Source organism: Alligator sinensis, unplaced genomic scaffold (genome assembly GCF_000455745.1).
Source record: "Alligator sinensis unplaced genomic scaffold, ASM45574v1 scaffold1748_1, whole genome shotgun sequence".
Classification (NCBI taxonomy): domain Eukaryota; kingdom Metazoa; phylum Chordata; order Crocodylia; family Alligatoridae; genus Alligator; species Alligator sinensis.
Window position 1 is genome coordinate 66,260 of NW_005843446.1, and position 12,519 is coordinate 78,778.

At 41.7% G+C, this 12,519-nt stretch overlaps 1 long non-coding RNA gene across 1 annotated transcript in view; it reads right to left on the reverse strand.

Moving 5' to 3' along the window:
* Positions 1-1,625: 1,625 nt before the first annotated feature.
* The window catches only part of LOC112548710, a 48,381-nt gene continuing 37,487 nt past the window's right edge, over positions 1,626-12,519 (reverse strand). The window contains exon 3 of the long non-coding RNA XR_003092339.1: positions 1,626-2,221. This is a non-coding gene — a long non-coding RNA (uncharacterized LOC112548710). The remainder of the gene's footprint in view (positions 2,222-12,519) is intronic.

A 12,519-nucleotide genomic window follows, 5' to 3' on the forward strand; every position in this document is an offset into this window, starting at 1 on the left:
AGTCGAAGAGCTTTGAGCACGCTGCAGAGTGCCTCTGAAGTTATCTGACTTGCGGCTGCCGATCGATAGACTGATCACCTATCGATCTTCCTTCCCGTCACTGAGCGCAACCCCGACGTACCCCTTTCCCCGCCGGCTTCGAATTGCAGACGGATTAACTGGCTTGGGCCCCGCCAGCTGGAGCAACTCGTGTGGTTGTTCCGACGACCGGACTACCTGCGTCATGACTGCAAGCGGCGTGAGTAAAGTTTTTGCAACCAATAAGTTGTGTCTGCCTGTCCATTCACCAGCCCGCCCTGACGTACGAGCGTAACTCGAGTCTGCCCTGGCCGTCCGAGACACCCTGCAACTGATTAAACATTGATGTGATAACAGTCTGTTCAGACTGTGTTTGCAGACCAGAGGGTTCTATAGTAACAAGACACATAAGGAGAAAAATGATTCCCTCTCGCAAGGAAAGATAACTGCTTGTGTGGAGATGCAAATAAGACCTCTTGCAGGAGGTTTTATACATCCAGGGTTGCATGGTGGCCAGACTGCAGTCCCAGAACAACCAAACCATTAAAGGCAAGATTACACGACATTTTTTGCCCAAGGTTCACAACATATTGTTCTGTGTATCATGCCAGGCTGGTAGCTGGCCAAGTCTTTGTAAAAAGGCCATACATGGTGAGATTCTGACCTCTCCCCATCCTCATTTGAATGTATTTCATGAGAAAACAAACGGCAAATTAGAAACACAGGGAAAAGGCACCTCTTTGGAAATGCTCCTAGGGCAAAAGAGTACTGATAGTTTTTATATTTGGCAATTATATAAATACAGTAACACTTGGATTATGAATGACAGATCTTTAGTAAGGTAGGTCTGGACACACTGGACGCGCACAGTTTTCACATCCTGAAACACAGGTTTTGGAAAAGAAGTGGTTTAGTCTTGTAGAGGCATAAGCTAATGACAAGTAATTTGGATTCCATCCAGGCATGTAGTAAATTTTAAAATAGCTGCTTCAGCTCTTAGCACAATAAATCAATGTATTATAAACATGATTTTTCTATTATAAAACTCATTGTTTGTTAGATACTTTGCAAGAGTTATGTTCTTGTATGGGTTACCATGGTAACAATGACACCTGCCTCGAGAGACATTTTAGAAAAGTACCACCACATCTGACAAGGAGTCAGAGGCCTGACTACCTATAGCCTTCAATTTCCTTTCCCCAGCTTGACTGAAATTTCTTTGTCTGTCTAAAACCCATATCCCAGCACTTTTGGCAGGCCATGATTTCTTTAGTCTCACCGTACTATGCCGGCTTTCAAAGTCTGCTCCGTGTCTGATGAATCTCACAGAAATATTATCAGGTGCACAAGATGGCAGCTGGAGCAACCACTTTTAAATTCCAGTGGTCAGAGTGAAGTGTCTGCAGGGCACAGATTGACTCTGCCTGAAAAAGAACATGTGCCACGGCAGGAAACGTCACTCGGTTCTGATTTTCTAAGGGAAAGGTGAAAGTGATTCTCTGTTTTAAATACATTTGGGCTAGATTCTTGTGCCCTCTGCCATTTGCATTGTTAAATATTTTCATATTCCCAAGGTCCTGTTATATACACCAGACACAAATAGCCTGAAAGGTAGCATCGTTTGTTTAATAAAGTATTTTCTTTTTTTTTAAAAGTTTACAAGACACACGTATTTCACATGATAATTTATCGATGACTTTTTTTTTTAATAACTTAAACACATGCACAAAAACAGTACTCCCCAACCTGGTGTTAGGTGGGTATTGAACAATATACAGTATACACAGATTTATGGAAACAGGTAGCACATGACAGACACCACACCATGAGAATCAAAATACAAGCTCCAGAATTCAAGTGTCAATTTAAGGAAAACCCTGATTTATTTTTGGAGATGAATCCTATGTTTTGTTATCAGGTGCTCTGTTGTGATCTGCATAAAGGCAAATTTCCCTCCAATTCAGTAATCATGTGAAAACACAGAGACAACAAAAATGCCATGAATCATTTTCACTACTGCTACTACATATTAACGATTGAAACCGGTAACATTCCTTTGGTAATTTTTAATACAGAATGATGTTGATTGGTTCTATTTCCTGTTTTTCGTTCTTTCCCAAAGTCCTTTGAGTGGCTCTGAGGTTAATGGAATTGAGATCTTTTGTGCATTCTTAGGGGTCCAGCGTAGCCTTTGTGCAGCAAACTGTTAAATGCAAATAAATAAAAACATCACTACAGACATAGTGGAAACTTAACATGGTTCTTTCAAAACATATATAGAAAAATACGTTTGTTCATTGCCACACCACTTAAATTAATACTGAATTATCAGTTTATAACACTCCCCAAATGTTATGGTTTACCACCAGCCTTTCACATGACAGCCAATAAATAGAATGTTCCAGGCACTCAGCAAAAATGTGAAATCTCACCTATGAAGGTCCCACCTTTCCTACACATGTTCCACTTATCTGCACCAGTCCAGAGCAGCATTCGATATAGAACCCAACAAAGACCATCCACAACAGAGAGCTAAAATCAAAAATAAAACCCCACACAAAAAAGGAAAAGCTGAGCAACAATGGAAAAGTCACATTTATATTCTTGCAGCATAACTGTAACACCAATAATTGCTGAGCTAGTAGTAAACTTTTGTTTTATTTTCTCTTGTCCCGCCACCAGACATATTTAATTCCAATGTTAGAACAAGATGTTGCAATATGACCCAAACCCTATTGCTTTGGAGTATATAAAGTATGAAACAACACAAAGGCTAGCTTGATTACAACTGTTTTAATTTGTACACACCTAAACTTAATTGCAGCAAAGAAGCAAATATTTCTTGCATCAAAACAAACCTTTGGTGAATAGCTCTTTGTTAACAATTCTACGTTATCATCTGTCCAAACTTGTGGCAATGCCTCCACATCCACACAGAGAGAGACCACTATAGATTAGGGCTGATTTCTTTTGCTAGAATGTGTCCCAAGTAGCAGCTGCACAAGTAATGACTACTTGCTAGTGAAAAAAAAAAGAACAACTGAAACTGCATCCTGCAATACTAAAACCTGAGGGACCATCTATGCTACCACAAGCCTTTTTCTCAGAGTGAACTGCAGGCTAGCTAGTATTAGGTAAACCATCCAGGCAGTGAGAGGTAGAAGACAAACTGTACTAATGACTGAAACGTAGGATGATGTGCAAGTCCAACTCCAGACACTATTTCTTCTTGGAAGTTTATTTCCTTCCCTTCTCAAAAGTCTTCCCTGGACTAATTAATGGGAAGGCCCTGATGCCACAAGCAAATTTACTCTTTTGGGTCATGTTGGGGTACCTGACCTACCTGAATACAGAAATCATCCTTGTAGACCTAACCATTAAAACTTTAGGAGCCCGAAGTGCTGGGGAGGAGGGTAAAGTCTAGCTGCACCAGGCTAATCATATATTGCAATGAGTGACAAACTGAGAACTCAGATGCTAATAGGATAGGAGCATTGATTTCCTATTGGCAAAGGCTTACATTATCAAAAGCAACTAAGTGATTTAGGCAGACAAGGTTCCTTGGGTGAATTTGATATCTTTTATTAGACCAACCCAAATGGTTGGAGAATAGTTATTAAGCAAGCTTTCGAGTTCAAAAACCCTTCATCAGGCTAAGGAAGTTTCAGCAGTTGGTGTGTGCTCTTCCTGGATGGACCAACACGGCTACAACCTACACCCGTGCAACTAAGTGATTTAGGCACATAAAGGGCACTTTTACATGTGCTCTGCAGGTAGCAGGGGGCAGAGCTGCTCTAATTAAAGCGCCACAGCATCCCCACACTTCAAAATGGCAGTGCGGGTGTTTGAACTAAAGTTCATCCAACAAGCTTTAGTTCAAGTGTCCTTGCTGCAATTTTGAAGCGCAGAGACACTGATACACGAGATGTGGGAGGTTGCTGGAGCGTGATAATGACCTCTCTTCAAGCAGACTCGATTATTTACAGTGCATTGAAGCAGCCTCCACACTTGTGTACAGGCACCCAAAGAGTCTTAACCTTCCAAGATGCTCAAACTACTTGGGTACTTTTGAAAAATTAGATCCCACATCAGTAGAAGCATTAAAGAAACTCCTGAAAAAACCCAATGTATGGGAGCAGTGCTGTGGAAAGCTCAAACACACTAGAAATTATGAGAGATTAAAAGGGGGTCACAGTAAAGAAGCCTAGGGACCAAGCCCTAAATGTGATGATTTCCCCCCCTTAAGTTCCTGAAAAACAGTTACTGTAAAAAGTGGGTGGGCTACTCTCCTCCTCCTCCCTGTACTTTTGTGTCTCAGGCTTAAGAGTCAGTGTGTTACCAAAGTAGATGCACTAATGGATTTTCAGGACTCAATCATGGTGGAACAGAATGGCACCTAGGTGATTAATTCATGGAACAGAATTTAGCCCTAAGTGTCTGTCAAGGGCATCTCCTGGGATGCTTATGGTACCCAGAGACAGCAGTCTGTCACCCTGAAAAAAAGTATTGAAAACTCTTAGGAAGAGTGCAGTCATAATTGGAAGATGCATTTCTGGTCTCCCTCTCACTTTGAAATTGATTCTGTATGGATTCTTGGAGATTGCACATTATCTGGATACAATGTTGGTGGCAGCTGCAGACACAGAGATGCCTAATGCTTAAGGAAAACCAAGAGAGGAAATATCTCAGCATCTTCCGAGCCTGATAAGGACCAGGCTTAGGATATCCAGCCAGGCGACTACTGTGATTCAGAGAGCAGGAAAGTACTAGATTCTATTTAGAACTGGATCTAGAATCAACTCAGTTTCTATAAACTGGGTCTGGATGGAGGCAGAAATGGAGGCCTGCCATGAATTAAGATACTTCTTCCCCAACTCAGGAAGGCGGTGGCATGGATTGTAAATTATTAGCCAGACTTCTCAGTTGTCAGGGGATGGAATTCTTCCCATCCATGTCACCGCTATTGGTTTTTCAAATAAATATTTTTATTACTGTACCACCCAAATGAATTAATTTTCCCTTATCTATATAATAGGCCAAGACAGAGTTTAGGTGCCTTGCATCAAAACAAGAGCAGACGCAACTGGGTCAAAATCTTATTCAGTGTAAAGAAGCCTTGGTATAAAATGAGAATAGGGTCCTGCTGTTTTCAAAGGCAAGAATGTAGTGTGGATAAAGCAGCCAAAGGCGAGGTCATTATAATCAAAGCGGGAAAGCCTGATGTGGTGTAACTGGAAAAAAAGCATGAAAAGGAATTATACATAATGTGTTTAGATTATGCAGACAATGGATTAAAATAAGGAGGAAGGGCTCTAGCTGGTGAAAAACAAGAAAAAGAAGCGACTATTACATTTGGTATGGTCAGTCCTGCCTGCCTGATGGAACCTGGAGTGTCACATAACCCAGAATCCAGATTTAAGAATCAATAGTAGGAGAACAGCTGTAAGACACTTATGCAGAAAAAACACAGGGGCAAACATGGATTTACCACATACATGCAAATAAACTGCTATGGAATTTTTAAGAAGCACCATAAAATGGACAACACAATGTTCCTGTGCTCCTGAAGGGAGGACGAGATTAATCTGCTCAGTGCAGGTCATTTCGTTCCCTTCCTACAAAAGATCAAATCAGAGCAAAAGGATAATAGCTGCTTAAAAATAAAAAAAAAAGAAAGAAAAAAGTCTTGTTCTGTTTAAGAAGTCAGAAGAACAGTGGGGCATCAGGGGAGATGAACTGCTTGCATGAATAAAGCTTACCAATAAGTAAATACTTACATAACATTATGATAGTTTTTGCCAAGGAAGTTGACTTGGCAAGTCAAGAAAGCCAAAGAGCATCTTATGTTTACCGACCATGAAATAGCACTCATTTGTAGGCTGCTTCCGGCTTGTTTGACAGACTTTTATTTATTTATTTTTTAAAAAGAAGATATAGTTGACTTTGTCTCCTTTGAAAGGTTCAGACACAATATATGCCAGTCTTTACAAGCTGGAAGAAGACTGAGGATAGAACTGGTATGATGATCTGCTGCTAATAGAAAAGCTCTATAAAAACTGGCTGGTGAGAGTGCCTATAAGAAAGAGGATTAAGAAAATGAAAACAAAAACAGAGGCTGCTTGTAGCCATTTTATGCCAATTTGATAACATAAACAAGTTGCATTTCTTCCCAAGGTACAAAAAACCCCCAAATGGTTCATAATCTGGGAACCTGAACAGATCTGGAAGGTATTTTCTTATCTTCAAAAGGAAATGTGCACATGATTGTGCAGTCATTCATTTTATTAGACACTTCCTCATAAATATGAAGTGAAAGTCCCTGGGGAGTACTGCAGCTTGTCAGAGACAGCTTCCAATGTAAAGGATGAGAAATCAGTGCCTCATGTTGCCAGGATCTGCTGGATTTCTGTGATAGAAACAGCAAAGAGGCCAGTGCAGCATCACGTACATAGCACGCCACAGCCTGCGCCACTGAAGTCTAGGACTCCAGAAGGATTTGCTCCTCTGCTGCTCTGTTTAGACATTTCAAGCCAGCTGAACAGATGCCTAGGTGAAGCTGATCCTGCCTCAGGGCAGTGGGTTGGACTAAATGACCTCTTGAAGTCCCTATTTGGTGTGATTCTGTGAAATGGCACAAAAAAGGACAAGCTGCTCCCTTGAGAAATGGATTCAAGTACATGGTTTTCTGTTTCTTCATTTGAAATACTGAGTGATTTTTTTTATTTAGTATTGTCATTGCAACTGGAGCACCTCTTGAGAGTCAGAGAAACATAAGAAGGACCTCTCTCAGCCTAGCCAGCATAGGATCAACCCATATTACAGAGCCCCAAACGCCTTCTTCAGTCCAGCTCCAAGTATGCCAGTCTGTGCAGGAGGTGGGAAAGAAGGGAGGGGGGAGGAGAATTACCATTATTTTATAAAGCTTATGACGAGTGCAAAATATGTCATGTCCAAAAACTGTTTTCCAATAGTTTTCAACAGAAGGTACATCTGGCTAGCAAAGTGCTGCCACAATGTGAATTCCTTTAGTCTGATTCCATCACACCAACATACCTTTGGTGCTGGTGGCAGAGAAACTAGACTGCAAGAAACCTGGCAGTATCTGTGACAAGCCCATTTCCTGCTTGGGTCCCAAAGAGGGAAGCTAAGTGACTTGCTCAAGGTCACACAAGATGTAAGTAGAATGGCAAGGAAGTGAACCCAAGTCAACCCCACTGCCAGGCCAGCAGCACCTTTAGCACTTATCATCAGCCTTGATTAGAGTTTCATGTAACCCCTTCCCCCTGGACAAATACTACCGTCCTTAACTACACAAAGGTGCTCTGCTATCCATTCATCTCATGGTCTTAACATAATTTCAAATGAGGTATCACTTTCAGACACAATCGAATGCCCCCCAATCCACCAATACCATCCCTATCCTAGTATCCATCACACCAGGCTGCCCTTTCAGACACCAGCTCAGTTTCTACCACAAACTACTCATTAAATAAAGCAAGAAATTGCCGAGCACAGGAAATGAAGCTTTGGTTCAGGAAAATGGCACCTATTAGGATGTTCTCCCACTGCTCTTTGAGATCTCCACCAGTAGAAATGATCAATAAGTAAGGAAGATACTCACAGAACAAAGTTAAGAATGACCAAACAAACATTTCCAGAGACAGTAAGAGAGAAAAAGCTGCAGAAGCTCTGACATCTACATGTCAGTCTGAAAAGCAAAAGTCTGGATCTATGAAATGATAATGATTAACTACTTTAATTGGTCACTGAGAATTGCAGATGGGGCTTTGGTGACTGAGCTGTATAAGCACCCGTCTGGATCTAGTAATGAGCGGAATATTTTAGTTATATTTGTTAGCAGCTGAAGAAAATCCATTAAAATCTCTCAGTGTTGTGGAAGAAGAGATACTCCTCCTTTTTCCCCTCAAGAAAAAAGCAGCCTTGCTATTCTTGTGAGTTCAATTTAAAAGAAACAAGTCCATTTTCTCTATACACTGCTGCTTCTGGTTCAGAAGCATATAAGGATACCAAGTGACCTGATTTCAAGTTTTCAAACATAACCAGAAGTTTCTTGTTGGAATATTGAATTGCAAAACCTGTGAAGGGTCTTTTCTTTCAGACCATTTTAACTACATTGAAGTAAATGGCCTTGTGCATTTCCCGCAAGTGAGAACATGACATTTTAAAACCTACAAAAAAGGTTAAGAATGACAGTGCATTTCAGCCTTACAACACATGTATAAAAGATGTAAGTTCCCAGTGCTAGAAATGAGAGACATTTATTTCCACATGTCCCACATACAAATGAATTCGCTAATTAATGGTCTTTTGCCAGGGGTCTCATTTCATAGGAGGTCTGCAAACTCCTGTATCATTCTAGTTATTTTTAATCAATCATGATTGAATGATGGAAGACATGCCCTTCTCTAAAAAGAGTTCATCCAAGGGGTTCTATATGGCCTGTTTTGGACAGCAAGTCAGACTCCTTGACTACAATGGCCTCTTCCAGCTTTAGCATCTGCTGTTCAGGCACCACCACAATGGCCAAATTAATGGCCCATCTCCTCCTGTATCCCATTACTAAAAGGGAGTCAGGTCTCAGTTGTTCAGCAGAAGGTGCAAGAAACTGCATAGACAAGTGATTCTTAAACCACAAGATCCTTTTAAGAGTGCTGCGAGGTGCCCTGCAATATTAACTGTTACATGTGCAAACACCTACATGATTCACAACATAAAACCAGAGAGTTGAAACAGGAAACCACAGTGTCAGCAACATGCAGTCCTCTTCTGATCTTTGCAACAGAACTGCTCTATTTTTCCACAGTGAAATAAGTGAAAACTAAGACTTGACATTTTCTGAGGAGTGCCTTGAAGCTAAAAATTTTGAGAACCACTGGTACAGATGATAGAAAAGAGAAAATTGCTTCTTAGCTCATCACTTAATGGCCAATTACTATCTTGTTTGTTTTTAATTAAAAAGCACAAAGGTGTATATTGCTTGTTTTTTAAATCCCATCTAGTGCCATCATGGATGTTTCCATAAGCCACATACATGCTTAATCCTTTTAGAGACATCCTCATACCCAATCCATAACTCATATGAATGGGTCTCCAGGCTCGCAGTAGAGATCAAGGCCACAGTGATATGCTGAGACAAATGTGTACCATAAATTAATTATGATTTGCAAGAAAATGCATTTCTTTTGATCAGTTTCCAATGGGATGTCTTGCAATGGCACTCACTGAATGCTGCTTGTAGGGGTGTGCGAAGCAGGCCCTATTCGATTTTAATTTGACCTGAATCGGGGACAGTGATTCGATTAGTTGATCAGATCACTGTCCCTGATTTGATTCGGCCAAATCCAAATCTGAAGATCTGATGCTGATTCAGAGACTCAGCAATTTGACTATAGACAAAGTTTTAAATGTTTTTTCTACATACCTCGAGGTACCAGGTGCGGCTCATGAACGCTGCCACGCTGGGGCGGATGGAGCGTCCCACAGGAGCGTGGGGGGCCCTCCATGTGCTCTGCAGTAAACCCAGAAGTGGACCAGAAGTATTTCCAGTCCTCTTCCAGGTCTGGCGGGGAGCGTGCTGGGGGCTCCCTTGACTCGGTGATTGGCTGCAAGGGGACCCCAGATGCCCCCCCAGACTCAGGAGGCACCAGCTGCTGAGCCATGGGGATGCAGGGGGCCCCCTGGTGCGCTCCCCAGCGGACCTGGAAGTGGACCAGAAGTCCTTCTGGTCCACTTTCAGGTCTGCTGCCAAGTGCACTGGGGAGCCCCCTGCACTCCTTTAGATGCTCCATGCACTGCAGTATTCATGAGCTGCCTGGTACCTTGAGGTATATAGAAAAAACATTTAAAGCTGTGTCTATGTCCAAATCTCTGACTCTTTCCAAATCTCTCTGAATCGATTCGGAGGGTTCTGATTTGATTCAGAGAGATTAAAGGGTCTCTTGATTCGATTTGGATTCAGAGATTCAGTCACCAAATCAGGCCGAATCTCCGCCGAATCGACTCAGGGACTGAAGCTTCGCAGAGCCGTAACTGCTTGCTCTAGTATTTACTCCCTTTCACAATAGGGATAGGAAGATCTGATTTACCTTTTCTTTATCGGTCATTATTATTTATTCCTCTAAACATATCTTATTATTTATCTCCTCTTTGTATTAGCAATCCCAGTCTTCACAGCCTCTTTTTAGAGGGGCTCATCTGTGATCTCCTACTGCTAGTATCTCTCTAATGAGACAGCTTAAGTTCAGTTCTGATCATGCTGTGGATTTTCTTACCTAATGGTTGTGTCGGGGGAAGTTATACATGCACAATCTTAACTCTTACAACTATGCAGTGGGTTTTCCTTAGGTAAGATTGAGCTAGGGGTATTCAAATGACTTGCTCACAACAATCCAGCTCTTATACTCATACTACCACAAACCTGAACTTACATTACATAATGTAGTATGAACAGGCAAGTGCGTGTGTATAGTTAATATGGGACAAGATATCCCCAAACTAGAAACATAAAGTTAGCCTTCCCAATTTATATTGAGACGTGTCTGATTTTCAAAACTGCCAAGCTTTCAATGAACCCCACTGGGAGGTGTTGGGTGCTCAGCACTTTTAGAAGCAAGAACTTCTGACTTTAAACACTAACTCAGCAAAGGCATATTAGAAAACTCCTGAGGCCTGGATCTAAACAACCTGAAATCTACAAAAAGAAGTAGCTACTGAGTTGCTTTGATGAACAATCATAATTATTGATAACAACAAGACTAGCATTTAAAATGCACTGATCAGATACTATTAAAGGAAAACTAAGAGATTCTGCAGGTAAAATGCATAAGCAGATTTTTAAAAAAATTAAAGCAAAAAGGGACGCTATAATAAATTAGCCAACTTAGGGTATTAATAAATTTATAAGTAGTTTGAAATGCAAAACACATAACTTTAGAGTTTAATTTAAATTCTATGAAAGCCTGGATTAAGGAAGCAGGGTATAGTGTTTGAAGAAAAAAAGCTTAGAACTTCATTTCTTATGTTCAATACCTCTCCAAGATATCTTAATATATTATGCCTGTACACATGGCTTTATTTTTAGACCAGCACAGACAGAATGTCTATAGTGAAGGCTCCTCAATATTTTCATGGTAAGATTGTTTTTGGTTGTGAAATTAACTGTTTGGTCTCAATTTTTCCATGTCTACTAGTATCAGGGTAAATTCTTTGGAAAGTTTCAGATAAAATGGCTCATCCATTTCATAAGGCAAGATCAGGGTGGGAATGGGGTGAAATTTGTGGCTTGTCGTGTCGTGAATTTTTTTTTTTTTTTTTTTTACAACTATTCTTACAACTGTTTCATGGATAGCCTTGGTGCCTTCTTACACTGAAGCGGTAACTTGAAATCTGGCAAGAAGATTCCTATGTTGTTGTAGATATGCCTTGAGCTGTCTGCATAAAATCCACCGACATAAGTGCAACCCTATGAAAATCTGTTTGCACATGCTCAGTATTAAAATTTGGCACCTAGCTTTCAATGCAGTTGTAAGCTACAATGAATATGTTCCAACTCAGGGCTACTGGGGCTCACAGCAGGACTTGCCCTTGCCCAGGACCATGGTTGTCATGGGTGACTTCAATTACCCAGACATCTCGTGGGAGGATTGTTCAGCAAAATCTGAGCGGTCGCAAAGCTTCCTCTCGTGCGTGGATGACCTCTACCTGACTCAAGAAGTCTATGGGCCTACGAAAGGCAAAGCGCTGCTCGACCTGGTACTGGCTACTGGGGATGACCTAGTCGGCGACCTAGTGATCGATGGGAAGCTGGGTGACAGCGACCACGAGCTGATCACCTTCACCATCTGCCGAAAAGCTGGCAAGTCAGTCAGCAACACGGAAGTCCTTGACTTCAGGAAAGCCGACTTTGACAAGCTCAGGAGGCTTGTCAGTGAGGCCCTAAGGGACCATGACCACGGGGAGAGGGGAGTTCAAGAAGAGTGGTTGCTCCTCAAGGGAGCGATCCTCAAAGCACAAACTATTCCATCTCGGAGGAAAGGCAGCAGGAGGGCACAGCAGCCCCCCTGGCTCTCCAGGGACCTAGCAGATCTCCTGAGGCTAAAAAGAAAGGCCTACAAAGGGTGGAGGATGGGAGACACCTCCAAGGAGGATTATTCTGCACTGGCCCGGTCCTGTAGGGAGCAGACCAGGAAAGCCAAGGCTGCAACTGAACTCCAACTAGCTTTGAGCATCAAGGACAATAAAAAGTCCTTTTTCAGATATGTGGGGAGCCGGAGGAAAAGCAGGGGCTACTTTATGTTAATTTGCTCAGCAAGCAGCTTCTCTGATGTCAACAGACGTTTCCAGTGCTTAGTCCTTCTGGATATCAGACCATATATTTTATCTGCCTAAGTAAAGGGTTTGAGCGACATCAGAGAGAATTTCAAAATTGTGGTGCCTATCTTCAAGAAAGGGAGGAAAGTGGATCCGGCTAACTATAGGCCC